The sequence below is a fragment of the Notolabrus celidotus genome, chromosome 21, assembly GCF_009762535.1.
Source record: "Notolabrus celidotus isolate fNotCel1 chromosome 21, fNotCel1.pri, whole genome shotgun sequence".
In the NCBI taxonomy this organism is placed as follows: domain Eukaryota; kingdom Metazoa; phylum Chordata; class Actinopteri; order Labriformes; family Labridae; genus Notolabrus; species Notolabrus celidotus.
The window spans coordinates 8,665,933-8,681,292 of record NC_048292.1 but is presented as its reverse complement, the minus strand read 5'-3'; the positions used below and the strand labels follow the sequence as shown (position 1 = coordinate 8,681,292).

The 15,360-nt window shown below is 41.1% G+C and overlaps 1 protein-coding gene across 2 annotated transcripts in view; it reads right to left on the bottom strand.

The window, feature by feature from the left end:
• lrrc17 (leucine rich repeat containing 17) overlaps positions 1-15,360 on the bottom strand; it is a 51,419-nt gene that overhangs the window by 31,863 nt on the left and 4,196 nt on the right. Inside the window, exon 1 of one of the 2 annotated variants that reach the window (XM_034674028.1) lies at positions 3,179-3,349. The exons of the other annotated variant lie outside the window; for it this stretch is intronic. The gene's annotated coding sequence lies outside the window, so the exon portion shown is untranslated. Of the gene's footprint in view, positions 1-3,178; positions 3,350-15,360 lie in introns of those variants that run through there. 2 annotated transcript variants of the gene reach the window in all.

The window sequence follows — 15,360 nt, the reverse complement described above, 5'->3', positions numbered from 1 at the left end:
CAAGTGTATATAAGATCCAGCAGTCGGGAAAGCAACCATTATATGTCAACCCCCCCACCTCCTCAAGCAGCAGCGGATGTGCCAAGACAACTGCTCCAGCCACTTGCGCACCCCAATGCCCCCTCCATGAACTCCAAAGTGAGTCCACTCACTTGGTTGCTAGGTTGATTGGGTTCTTAGAGCAGACAAACTATTCCAGGGCTTGGATGGAGGCTAGCCAAGATCATCCTTACTAGGCGATCTCAGCTAGCTTGTTTTGTCCCACATCAGAGCGCAACTGCTGTGTTCACATGTGTCCAAACAACCTGAACCAAGGAAGGAAATGCCCCCTGTTTTGGGACAAGTTCTCAAAACAATCCAAGTGTGAAACCACCCTTAATAATACAAACCAAACCTAATTGGGAGTTTGCAAATGAAATCAGGCTGAGAAAAATGCTAGCCTTGCAAAAGCTGTAAAATTCTGAAAGCCATTTGTAACTGCCTCTCACTCGAAAAGCTTTTGGGCTGCACATTCCCAACCTGCACTGGCTGCCTCAATGCTCCAATAACATTGGACTGGCCACTGGAGGATGGATGGAGTTCAGACCTCCAGAGGAAACAGTTCAGAGACACAAGGGCCACTGTGTTACAGAGAGAAAGAGAGAACAAGCAGGGGAGGCTGCAAAAAAAAAAAAAAGAATGAGCCTTTTCTTTTTACCTACTTACTGAAAAATGTAAAACATTCAGCTGCTATCCACATAATTAATCAAAGTTTGAGAGTTTGAGGACAAGAACAGGGACCTAGCTTAAAAGGTGAGGGCTTTTCTCTCTGCAAGACAACCTCCCACCAAGATGGGCTTCCTTTGTTTTCTTTGGGCTGAGTTTCCTGTAAATGTGGAGCGTCTCTTTGCCCAAAGGTCTGCGGCTTGTTTCCATGTAACAGACCCTCCATGAAGCTTTAACAAAAAGGATGAAACAAGGACAGATTGACTGTTCTAAGAACATCAGGAGAAGGAGACACAAGTCTAAGCACAAGCCCCAAACCCTAAACCAGAGGATGATGCTGTGACACAGGCAGACGTATACAACTGTGTATGTAGAGAGAAAGCAAGAGAGAGAGAACCCTCACACATCCCTGAGAGCCTAATTGGAACCAGACACGCTTATTTCTGCAGGAAGGCAGAGGCGAGAGGGGAAAAAGTTATGAGACAATGACACTTTCAGAGAGAGCCATTTGTAATGAACTCAAAGAGCAAAATAACTTATAAAAACAAGCCAAATTTCAAGCCATAGTTTGTGTTGGGAAATAAGTGTCCTCGTACTCTGCTGCTGTTCATGTAGGTTTGTTTGGACTCCAGAGAGTAAGGTCATTGTCCCATGTGTGTGAATCTCTGCCGCCTGCATAACATCAGCTGAAATCTGAAAGTTGTCAGTGTGGTCTCCCTCTGAATCTTGGCTGCATTTAATCATGCTCTCAGACTGATAACTACAGAACACTCCATCATAAAACACTAAGCAGAGGATTACTGTATAGAGCGAAATGTGTCAGGTCAATAAATCTGGGACCAAAAGGATGAGCTGAGGAAGCAATTTATTTTTCCATGTATATTCTTTGCTTGTCATTTGGTTCTTTCTTAAACCAGATCTTGAACGTCTTGCAAAATACTTCATTAGACTGTGGGAGTAAATGAACTGTCATTAGATGTTTAACAGAGCTCACACAAACACAAACACTCCCCCATTAACTAGCTATGTTGATTGCTTTGTACTGGTTCCTACACATCTAGCCCCATTCTTCAATGGGGAGATGTTTCTTGCTACAAAGAGTTCCCCCTAAACCTAACCCCTGCAACCTGAAACAGCAGAATTTGAAGTAAAAAGCACTCCCGCACTTTATAATCAAACCGAACTTGCAAGTCAAGCTTTTTATTTTCCCCCCTCTTTTGGGGTGTAGGATTCCTGAGTGAAACCACACGCTGCTTCACTCAGCGCAGCATGAACCTGGAATTTTACTGAAGCTTACACAGGGGCTTGTAACCCCATACATTTGCAGCTGTGCTTGCACACATATTGGGGCTCAAACAACCGGCACATATTCACACAGACTATAAAGTAAGCTCTGTAGCTCATTTAGCTGTCTCAAGTTGTACCCCCAAATGTCTGGCCTCTCTGCCAAAACATCTTATTGGCAAATCAACTAAATCAAAACTAACTGAAGTAAGAATTGACTATGTTTTGAATGAAAGGGTGTCAATTTGCAGATGACAAAATGATGTTTCTCACAGTTAAAAGAGGGTCCAAGTGGGTCAATGAGCCCCTCACTCTGGTTAAAGAGGTGTTTAGCTCTTTCTGCTGAGCTACACAGGGAACTGAATGTGTCCAAATTTTGGTGCATGGGACCACCAGTCAGTTACATAACAAAAGCAGAGCGGAAGCATCCTATATAAAACACCTTCTTTGCTGCAGGATTCATCTTACGTTGTGAGGAAATCAAGATAATCTTCAGAGTGAAATGACCTTGTATAAACTTGGCGCAACTTCAACAACTCTAAAGTAGAGTTTAGTAGTTGAGAAAGAATGCTTACTTCAGCCATTCTGCAACTGCAAGTGTGGTTAATCTAATGTAGCAGATAAGTGAGGTGAATTCATTTGATGGTGTTTGTTGTGGAAACATCCTTACTGTCATCTGTGTTTCTTGGCTTTGTCCATTCATATCTTCACATGTTTGCAATTTCCTCAGTTGTGCAAGAGACCTTACCTGCATGTGGTTTCATCAATATCTGAAACTGAGCACATGCTCTATTGTTGTGTTTTGGGGTTTTCTTCATCTAATCTTTGAGCAAATCCTGGAAAACCACTTGTAAAGTGCTCAGCATGACAGTTGTATTCATTCTTTGACTTCCCTCATTTCCAATTCCATTGTTTCCAAGAAACACTGTGATAGTGGTGACAGTTAATCCACTGATGGATTCTATTACACGTTCTGCAACCCAATAACCTCATTACATCAAGATTAAAATAATATCCTGCAGTCTCTTCCTGGACTTCAGGGAGATTTTATCACCCAGAGTTAACTGTGGTGCCAAACAAAACTTGCCAAAACAATTATCTAGAATTTTGCACCAGAGTGAGTCTTGTATTATCTTCTGCTTCCACACACCTCATGCACCTGAATACGGTATGATGGGTTCTGTCCTACCTGTGCAGGCAGAGAATCTGGCTCGAGCTCGTCCACAAGGACCTGCAGATCTCCGGTTGGTCCCACGTCCCCGGCTCCTAATCCTGTCATGAGCGCTGCGTCTAAGCCAAGAAATCTGCCTGGCTGCCTATAAACTCAGAGCCTGGAGTGAGGGACGAACGACTAGCTGCTCCTCCAGTCGCTCTCTCTCTCTCTCTCTCTCTCTCTCTCTCTCTCTCTCTCTCTCTCTCTCTCTCTCTCTCTCTCCCTCTCCCTCTCCCCCTCTCTCTCTCTTGCAGACTGTGTTGAGTGATTGACCACTGTACAAGCTACCTCTCTCCCTTTCTCTCTCTTACTCCTTCTCTTTTCACCCACTCAGCTGGATCGCACATTGAATGTAAAGTATAAGAGAATTTGAGCAAAGTAAATCTGATTCTCAAAGGAGCCACGAGGCTGACTCTTGTTTGGCAGGGTACACACACAAAAAAACATAGAGTACATGCACAAACGTGTAGGAGGGCTGCAACCCTGCACTGGTCCCCCTCTGTTGAACCGGGGGACCTCCTCCAAGATTTGCTGCTAACTGACTTGACAGACTGAGAGAGAGAGAATGAGATTGGACATCTGGGGGAGATCAAGCCAAAACTCACCAACCACTGCAAACAGTGTTTCATGCTCCTTACAAAAGGAGGTGCTTTAAGATGTGAAATTCAGGTTTGTTCCAACTAGCCTCAATCCTCTTCCAACATCTGCCTTTGATCACGATATGAGAGGAGGATCTCTCCGTCACTCCCACTTGTTATAAGGCTTTAAAAAATGTTACCATGCATGTTGCATGCAACACTGGTGGTTGTGCAAGATTTGAGAAAAGTCCATCATCAGAAATACATTACTTTACAGTAGAGCCACAGGTGGAGCCTACCACTTAGACTGTATTACTGTTCGTTGTTTACTCTGCGGCCATGCTAGCCAGGTGTTTGAATAAGCAGTGTCCATCTGCCAGTCAGTCTTTCCAGCAATCTGGTCCAGAATGAAGACTTTGATCTACTGTTTTTGTCTAACTATCTGCTAAACAAATGGCATACCCATTAGCCTCAGTTGTACTTAATGGATTAACTTTTTTATCAGCTTTATTGAATATCAACAAAGGTCAATTTTGGATAGTTTGAATGGTATGTTAGACTTCATCATTCATCATCCTACCATCGTGGCCATACTAACTGCGTCCAATTTAACAGTTTCTTACATTTTTATATTCCTTCTCTATGACTCAAGGGACCTATGAGCTAGCTAGCTATCTAGCTAGCAGCTATTAGTCATCACTGTGTTTGTGTTGAAATTACAGACTGTATAAAACCCTTAAACTATATTAAACATCAAAACAGGGACATGGTCTCAGTGATGTCATCCATTGGTTTCTGATGAGATGACACAACCTAACTTTTGGTTGACCAAAGCAGCAACCTACAGCGGCAAGAAATTAAGCCAATGCAGGAGTGTTTAAAGCTGCAGTTCCTCAAGTGTCCAACTGAGGCTAGCTCCGGAAACCACACACACACCAATTCAAAATAGCCAATCTTTATAACAAAAATAAACATGTTAACAGGCTGCTACAAAAAATGATTTTAGTCTGAATAACTAATTTCTCTATCGGCATACACTGTACTGGGCATTTTTTTCATAACTCAGCATTTAAGAAGATATTACAAGTTTTGCATAACTAGAGGCACAGCTGACTTGACTGACCGGTGGCAACACTGTAGCTGTAAGGAGGCTCAAAGCTTTCTTCAGACTAGCTCGACAGGAGTTAAGTTGAGTTCAACATGTCCAATATGGCACCCGCCAATGATAGGCTTCAAAACCAAGCGGCAACCTCCGGTCTCAACACATGAAGCTCATGCAGAAGTGTTATAAACTGCAATTCATTGAGCATCCGCTTGAGGCTGGCTGCAGAAACACCGGAAACCACATACACCAATTTAAAAAAGACAATCTCTACAGCATTAATAAACATGTTTACAGCCTGGTTCAGAAATCGGCTCAGGTTTACGTAACTAATTTCTATCGGCACACACTATACGGGAGGGGGGATTTTTTTTCTTCAGAAGATATTAAGACTACGAGTTTTGCCCATTTAAGGACATGACTGACTTGACCGACAGGCAGGAACACTGTAGCTGTTGGCTAGGAGGCTCAAAGCCCGCCTCTATACCTCACACTAAGTTTGATTGAGTTCAACATTTCCTATATGGCTCCTGCCGACAATTGGCTTCAAAACAGCGCTCAGGAACAGATGGGTGACGTCACGGATACTACGTCCATTATTTATAGTCTATGTTCAAAACAAGGCTTAAGAAAAAGATGGGTGATGTTGTGGATAACACGTCCATACAGTTAATTGGTCAACCTGGAAACTGACAGAGATGGAGCAGAGGTGGACTGTAAACCTCTGAGCAAACAGTTACATCATGCGTGCCTGACCATGCCCCTTATTATGCAGGTCCATGCTTAACTCTTAGTCGTAATATCCTCAAAGGAGATGAGTTAAGAAAAAAATACCCCTGTACAGTGTGTTCGAATAAAGAAGAGCTATTCAGACCAAAATCATTTTTGTACCAGGATGTGAAAATGTTTAATGTTGCTCTGAAAATAAGCATTTAACGTGACTTTTGAATGGGACTTCCTGGGCTCCTGCAGCCAGCCTCAATTTGACACCTGAGGAACTGCAGTTTTTAACACTTCTGCCCTGGCTTCATATTTCAACACTGCCATTTGATAAGACCATGGACAGCTATCCTGAGGGAAGCCAAAAAAGTTAGAGTTCCCCCTGGTGACTGGCAGCTCCTTTTGTATAAGAGATGGAACATGGGTCAAACTTGAAAACTAAAATAAGCATTAAATACATTTTTCTCAACTATGAATGTAAGCTCTTCTCTTGATCTTTTCATTCTCCTCCCTTAGAAGATTGTTCTCTCGCAAGTAATTCTCAATTGAAATTGCTATTTGTAAGTGAGACTAATATAATGCGTGTTATGTAAGTCTCTTTTGTACCGAGTGACTTCTTTGACATCTATTCAATGAAGTAAGTTTGCGAGACTCAGTGTCGTTGGCCTATGACACAAAACAGCTCCCACTCAAATAGTTTCATCTATTAATAACGGGCATTATGTTCAATTTTACGGTGCCAGAGGACAGTAAGCCCTTTAATCATCTGCTGGTCCTCTCTCCTCTTCTCTTTTCTTTTCTTCAACAGAGCTACACTGAGTAAAACAGCTCCATATTAGGACCACCACTCTGCACTAGCTTAACTGGACTGTTTACTGGCAAACACTTTAAACGGCCTGTGGGCACTCAAAATAGGAAAAGTGTTTTAAGTAGAAGGAGCTGGGATGGAGACCTGGGGAGTTCTCCTGCTAAAGGCTAGCTATAAAAGAGTCAACTTGTCTTTTTAGCAAAGGACAGTACTCCCACTTCTAACATGCAAGCAGCAACATGCAGCAGTTATTGTATTGCCCTGACCGAGTGATAAGAAGGGCTGTTTGTATGCCAGGCCAGCTGTTGTGCCAGCGGGGAGATGAATAACACGTGCCTTGTAAAATCCCTTCAAACACATTCTTCCCACTTTCCGGGTCCACTTATGAACTGGTGCATCCTCTACAGGGATTTATAGCCTTTGTTTTCAACATTGATTTCAAAATGAATCTTTGATGAAAGCAAAATATGTGAACAAGGCTCTGTCAAAGCATGTTAATATCCTTTGTGATATCTTTGAAAATCCAATATCTGTGCTAGATAGCATCAACAAACAAAGCTTCATCCAAGTCTTAGCAGCTTTATTGAAATGAATGAAAATCAACGTCTTCCTGGGTGGTAGGAAATTCATCTCAGTGTCTTTATAATTTATTCCTGCTAATTGCATGCTTTGGAGCTTGGTTGACAGTTACATAATGTAAACATGAAAAATTGCCTCTAATTAGGTTAACGTTGCATTTCCTCTTGTTCCAGCCTTCGCCACAGGGAGAACTTGTCGTGGATGGTGTCTGCATTGCTTCCATGTCCCAAGAGTAAAAGAACAACTTCCAAATCCTGTTTCTGCACACACTTTTATTTCCTAAGTCACAAGTGTGCAGACTGAGTGTGTGATATATCAGAAATGACAGGGACTGAACTACGGGCCCCTCACCAACCAAATACGAGTTCTGTTTTCTATTCTAACATACATTTCCCAAATAGTAAATGTACTCTCCCTTTTTAAAGCTGCTTTCAAAGTTTCAAGATTACATAATGGTTCAAATGACTTAGAAGCAATGACTGCTGGATATATAAAGAGGAATATCTACTCTGAAGGTTGTTAGCTGACCCAAGTTGGCTAAAAAATAAAAATAAGTATAGACTGGCAGCCTGTAAACAACTTATTGATCTAGATCAACCCATAGATTGGTTAAAAAATGATCCAATTGAGTGGATTGAAGGTCTAAACATTGATCCGCATCATCATCTTTAAGACTAGCTTTTCTTTTGAAATATTGACCTCTCGCCTGTTTCACTGTTTCCTCCCAGAAGCACCTGCGCTTCATCCTGGACGTTCAAACAATGCTAACAGCAAGCAGACAATCCTCTCCTGAACACATCAGCCATGTGGAAATATTTTGGATTTGGGGGAAAAGACGGATCAACAGACAAACCACATGCAAACAATGTTGTTACCAGATGAAATAAACAGGATACACAACAAACCTTGCCAGGTGTCTAGAAAAAGAAACATAATATTGACCCCCCCATGCTAACATTGACTGAAGATGAAGACATGAGGCCTTACAGGGTTGTCACAAATGACAGTTTGCAAGAGTGACTCCTTACTTTGGAGCCAAAATGACAACAAGCATCCCCAGCCAGATGGCAGACTGTCTGTAGACTAAATAGTAAAATCCAGCATGAAACATGTCAACCAAACATGTGATCTCACTAGTGAGGCTTATTGGTGTTAATGCACACAAAAAAAAGATTTCAAGCCACAAGTGAAACTTTAAATCTCAAACTTGGGAGGACAAAGAGGTGGTCTTTTAAAGTAGAAGAGAGGTGACGTTAGCATTACAGAAGCAGTACACTTAGCAAATATTTCTAGCAGACAACTGCAATCATCTCAGATCTACGAATCTTTCCTTGGGGGTGGAGATGAAGATATCATTTTCAGTATCAGTGATGGAAAACTATTGGATCACAGACACACATGCTTTATCAGTTAACTCCCCTTCTCACTGTCTGCTTTATCTCTTTTGTCTTGCCGTCCCCCTGTTTTGGGAATTGTTCTCCTCGTGTCTGTCTGTGTTCCATTCTCTCACACTAAGTGTCCCCTGCTTCTCTACCTGGACATAATCCACGGCAGACTGTGATCACATTTGAATAACACATGTAGACACAAACAAGACTGTTAGGATGCAAGTGTTGAGTTGAACCAGATGACCCTGAATCTCCATGTACTGTAGTTGTAAAATATATTTCTATTTAATTAAAGAAATGTGCATGACTTCCTTCCATTGAGTCTGTCAGGCCATGACACTTATTTTGTACAGGTTTCGAAATGCTAGTTATTTATTTAAATGTTGCTGTTTTATCATTTAAAAAGTAAGGGAATGCTTCCTTGATTTGTGTCCTAAAAATGTATATGATGTGTTTTTTTTTGTTATTGTTAAAGCTTAACTGAGTCTCGTTAACTCCAGGTGTGAGGAGATTGATTGCACCTGGGTCAGAGCAACACTAATGACAGAGCTCCTCTCTGATTGGCTGAAGACATCAAGCAGAAGGATATAAAAGGTTTGGGGAAACAGCAAACAGGTTGGTCTGTGTTTGTCACTCATAAGAAGCAAGCTTTGAAGAGGGACAGTTTCTCTGTAGTGTAATACATTTTTTAAGTTATCTGCAGAGGACCTTCAGTAGTTTTCCTTTTCATTGGTGACCTCATGAAAAATTCTTTCACCTTTAAGTTTGGGTTAAAAATGAAGCTGCTTTTACTAAAGCTAAAAATCCTGTACGCTTTCCCACTTCTTATACCTGCTGTACATACAAGTACGACACACGTGATCTTGCAACTGTGCATTATATTATTCAATTTGTACAAGGATGTATAATATATGGCTTTGGCTTGACACATGTGGGATTAAATAGAAACCATTTGAATGAAAAAAGAGTGCAAGCAGACATTAGAAAACAATTGAATGAATCATCCTTGTATCTCTGTAACCATGTGGATTGTCTATTATGTGTTGCTGTGGATGTTATGGCCGAGTAATGAATCATAGTGTGACTGCAGTGCAAGAGACAAATGGAGCATGAAAGCTGAACAATACATTTAATATATCTAAATGTGCGTGAAATAGATATTATGTCTGTCTGTGGTTGGATATGTACTACAGTGACTGAAAATGCATCAACTGTTGTTGAGTGTTAAGAGAAGACATGGGGATCAATCAGTGGGGTTAGAAAGGAGTCATGGAGTGCCAGAAGTGATTACATTTACAGTTTAATTTTGCCAGATAACTAAAAGGAACTATCACGAGCGTGTAAAATAAATGGACATTTGACAATAACAGATAAAAGAGGACAGATAAAGAAAAGATAAGAGTTGGATTACTCACAAGAGGGATAGAACATGTTTAAAAAAGGAAGAATCTATTGTTGGAAAAGTGACACTGATGCTGGGAAAAAAGCTGGTTTGTATCCTCATAAAGAGTTGATGCAATCAGACAAACAAAAGAAGTGGTTTCAACACAGTATTTTACGACACTAAATGGCCAATCCCTGCAAGAATCCTCATTGAACTCCTCTGGTCTGGTGGACACATGCAGTCGTTGCAAGTTGGTTATTTAACTTTTACTGCCACCAGCCTGTAAACTGTCTGCAGACACAAAGTAGAGCTACTTTTTTATGTATTTTGTGATTTCATCAACAAAATGACTACAGGTTACTAGCAGTGGCTCCAACAAAGAATCATTCCAGCCTTAAAGATATAGAAACAGTTTAGCCCCTTTCAGCTCATTGTTTTGGTTTTATGTCCAACATCTTAAAATAACTGTATGGTACAATCCCTTCAGAGTTATCAAGCAGAAAGATTTGGTAAGAAACAAATTGCAGAAGCCAATAGTCTGAGTCGAGCTGGTGAACAGTTTAGCATTAGAAGCTAAAGATGCACATCTGTCTTGTATATATTGGCGGATATCCAACTTTGAGAGCTGCAGACAACCCTCTAAGGAAGAGAGAAAATATTCCAGGGCCTTTGTTTGGCCAGTGGATCTTTGGATTACTGATAACGGATATTTGGGCTTTGACTACTTTAACCACCTGCTACTCTTTTTTTACAGCCTGACTGACAACATGAGCACAGCATGATAAGCTGCATATGCTCAGCTAATGTATTTAGCCTCTTTCTCTCTGCATGTGAATGGTTTCCTGCAACACAGAAAGGTTCATTTATGCTTCCTTCACATATGAACATGGATGTTTACACTTTAAACAATATTACCGTCACTATCCACACACTCCCACTTCGTCCATTAACGTTGGAATTTAACAATGCATCCACTAGAGGGGACTTGAACAAACTGGTCTCACGTAGACCTCCACTTCTCCTGACATTCAGTTATAGTTTCTAAACAACTTGCTCAATCTCTCCTTCTTCAAATGACATTCCAGCAGGCTGTACAATGGGGAATTTAATGCTGCCATTCACAGGCTAGGTTTTAATAGCTATATCATATTCTGGCATACAGACCAGTTGATTTTAAAACCCGTAAAACCGCTCTACCAATTAGTGGAAACTGCGTATCAGAGGAAAAGATAGCTCTAAAGGAAAAGATAGAGACCTCCAGATTTGATAAAGCTCTGAACAACTGTCGCCTTTCATGTACATGAATGCCACAAGAGAAAATGACATGCTCAATTCTTTCAGACGCCCCACACTGACATAAGCCGTTTGAATGTTTCCCTATAACTTTAAGATAGTTGGCCAGCCCACAGTGCCCAAGTTTGAGCCTGGTTAGGATCACCTCGTCCCTTCGCCCAGTTTTGAACCCCATCCTTTTCTTTTTAATTGATGGCTGCACAGAGAAATAATGCCTTCCTCTTTTTTCCTCTTTCCATTCTTTTTGCCACTGCTGCTCTAGTTTTTCTTTACAAATACTGAGCTATTCACATTTTCCCAACTCAACTGGGTCTTTTAGCAGAGACTCTTTCGCCAATCTGTCTGCTATTTCATTTCCTTCTATCCCTGAGTGACCAGGCACCCACATAAACTCAACGGAACACCCTGATTTTTCAACCCTGAACAGGCAGCATTGAATCTCCCACAGCAGGTCAGGGCGAGCCCTAGAGGTCCCATGTTGAAGAGCCAACAGAGCAGCCGCTGAATCTGAACATATTATGCTTGTAGACGGTTTAACCTCCTCTACCCACCACATAGCCCAGAGAATTGCCAAAAGTTCGGCTGAAAAAATTGTCGACTTGTCACATATACGGATCCCATGATTAGCCACATACATCCCAAATCCAGATCTTCCAGAGACTGGATCCACAGACCCGTCAGTAAAAATCTGCAGATACTCTCTCTGAAAACTATTTACAAAGTTGTTAACAACACTACTTAGAGGATTTCTTTCTTCCAACTGACCAAGCAATGATACATGAACAACGGGTTCAGGCAGAAACCACAGAGGAACAGGAGAGTCCAATTGCCCTTTCTTTCTCAATCCCTACGTTTGCTGCTAGTTCTTTGATTTCTCAATCTCTCCTCAGAGTTCTTCTCATTTTTAAAATATTCTTCTTTGTTATGTTGTGATGGTCTGGCTTGAACTCTTGTCTAAACTGCTCAACACTGCCCCCATGGTCTCAAGTGGTACTGCAATGTTTGGTCTGTATCCACAAGCTTCAAGGAAGAGTCTTAAAAATAGACGATATGAAAGCAGAGTACTGGCAAAAGACTTTGTCTGTAAATGTATGCATACCAGACGTGGAGCGCAAGTGAGCCTAAAGCAATCAAAGCTTACATGAGCGTGATTGGTCGATACTACTCTGATGACACACAGGAAAAGAAAATAGAATTTTTGTCTTCCACCCTCAGATATGGGTTTCATGTACACATAATTTTAAAGGTATTATAGGAGACCAAACCCACCCTGAAATGTTCAGTGTTTGAAATTCACATAAGCCCAACTGACTGCAAATGATGCTCTGAATCTTGTGTTTGGAATAGAAACTGTGGCTACTGTTAACTTCTCATCCATCATTGTTGAGCAAACATTCTCAAAAGGAAATCAATGATGAAATCTTTGCATCCCCCAGTGTCAGGTTGACCTAATAAACACCAGACAGACACTAAAAATCTGAGTGTAAAAAGCTGCGTTTATGGCTAAAACTGTCCAGTCAGCCATTTTATCACCCCCACTGTCATATGGCTGTATCTGATTCCAGCGTTATCACCATTACTGCGTAGCTGTCCTCCCCAGTGTGATACAACACCAAAACTAACACGTTTATCTGTCTCCCTGAACAGACAGATTATTCACTCTGTGAACCCAAAGTGATAAAATTACTCTGAAGAACAAATGGTTTTCATCGCTACGACTGGGGAGGAATTCTACCCTGGGAACTCATGGCCACTGCCCTTCTTCAAATGTGCTGAACATTAACATTAAACTCATTCTGGTCTTCCAAATTGACCTCAAGGCTTGAGCTAACAACCTTCTGCCCTCCAGACCAGACCTAGCCTAAATTAAATTCATGATGGCCTAAAAGGCTACATAGCTATTCTCCCCGAGGAGTGGTTCACAGTGAGGTCACCAAGGCTGTTTCTCTAGCACCGGATATATCCACCGCCAAGCAAACATTATTTAGAGGAAGCTCCATGTTTTCAGAGGCTGGAAGAGAAGCGAGATGTATTCATGTAAAAGCCATTTCAATAGAAAGTTTGGCAGCTTCTCAGACTTTGTGCTGAGCTGCCAAGTCTCGGGGAGCAGACTCTCAGAGCCTCCAGTGAAGAGGAGTTTGTAACATGACAGGGTGTGGACAATTTTGTGGATGTGGGGAACGGATGTAAAATGAATGAAATGTATGGTTTTTGTCACTGTAGAGTGACAAGTGACAATTTCTATATGTTATCACAAGTCTTTGGTTACTGTATCTCTCTCCATCACAGAAGTCTGTAAAATTTAAACAGTAAACTATGTTTAAAGCTCCTGTGGGAAGTTTTCATCTAATGAAAATATCACTAAAGCTAAATTGTTGACTGTTGTACGATTATTTTATAATGGATTGCCGTCTGCCTCTTTTGTTCTTCACATGGATTGTTTCCCAAAGCAACCTGAGCGTTGAGACTACTCGTGCAACAAGTAGCATGACTTGTGCATTAATAGTTTGGTAAGTACGTGCGATCATCCCAGAACAACCTGTTGCTGAAGCCAGAAACAAAAGCCCAAAGTGTCTGTACATGTTCTAGTCATCCTGCATTGTAAAAGACCATTGATGGTCAGTTCTTAAATCAACAAAATATGTTAAACTTGTGCTCCTTCTGCCAATTTAAAGCATTTCAAAATCTCCTTTGAATCATTTCCATAGTGTGAAATGTCCATATGCTGATCCCCCTGAGAATCTGCACCGCACTCTTCAGATTTATAACCCTGTAAGATCCGTGTTTAGGATTCCCTGTCAAGAATGAAAGAGTTTTATAGGTTCTCACTGTCCAATCCATTTTCAGCGTATGAGAACACACAAATTTAATGAAACCTTGTCAGCCCTGTGTGGAAAGAATATGAGCTGTAGAATGCAGGCTTAGAGAGACATAAAGGCTTTTGATTTCTTCAAACCAAGTGCATGTTGGGTCATGAAACAGCATCTATAACTCAACTGTCCACTTCAGAATTTGGACAGTAGTCTTCCCCATTTTTCTAGCTTTCGAAAGCCATCAGCCTGAGTCCAAAAGTATGCAGAATTCAGAATCCTATTCAGGCATTAATCCAGCCCTAAGTCTGCTGGTTATGCAGCTGCCAAAAGTTAACCTTGCTCTGCCCATTAACTCAAACAATATGGTTATTTCTACATATCTTACCTCAGACAATATGTGATCCCTATTGTCCTTTCACCCTGTGTTACTCTGTTTTAGTGCTGCATCTGAAGATGACAGCATCCTGGAAGGAGTGAATGCAAGTTGTTGGCAGCATCTCCTGAGCGTAATTGTTTCAAGTGAGGAATCTTTACCCCCTGTGCTCAACTCCATGCTAAGGATGATGCAATTATTTGGAGAGTGATGGGGAATATAAAGAGAAGACTGCATTGAATCTGATCTAATAAGAAAACTTTCCAATACCTCAACATTTTCATTCCATGGCTCATACTGACTCAATTTGGTTTTCTCTGAAATGTATTAAAAACTGCTTTTTTTCTCTTCTCTTGCCACCTGTGATTAAGCTACCTTCATGTGTAACCATGTGCTGTTGTGAATGAAGTACATATCCGAATGTTCTAACTATTAAACTTTCATTTGTTGCATTTCCACCAAAAGAACCAAGAACCAAGTGGTTCATGCGACCCATTTTTTTTTTGCACTTCCACCAGGGCCTGACATTCTTTGAGCATCACAAAAATCCGGCCAATGATGCAGAATACGTGTCCAGGACAGCTATTTGGTAAATAAAGTCATTTCAAGAGCTCTTTAGTGAAGTCTCTTCAAATGACTTTAGTAAAAAAAAGTGTTTAAATACCATGTTGGCAGCAGGTAAACTGTATTAATTAGCAAATACCATCAAGATATGGGGAATTTTGATCTTGCACAATCTCCCTTTAGTAGGTTTTTTAAATAAATGAGATCATCTTCAAGCTCTGACCCTCAAATTGCCCAGAAAGTACCAACCCCTGACCAGGGAGTTTTCAATGGGTGAATCAATTACCCTGGAACTAGATTTAGACCCTGGTTCCTACTATCAAAACAGTTCCTGGGGAAAGTTCCTGCTGTCAAAGCACCTATTGTTCCTCAGCAAATAACTAAAGATAAATTCTCCAGGGTGCTCAATACCTTGTTCAAATGTTACCGCCTTTTTTCTGATGTAATGGCCCTGTCCGTCTGAATCAGCTATGAAATGGAAATTCTAAACTTGGCCCTTTTATCGGAAGAAGAAAATGTAATTTAGCCAATACCAAAACATCAACTGTGTCTCAGT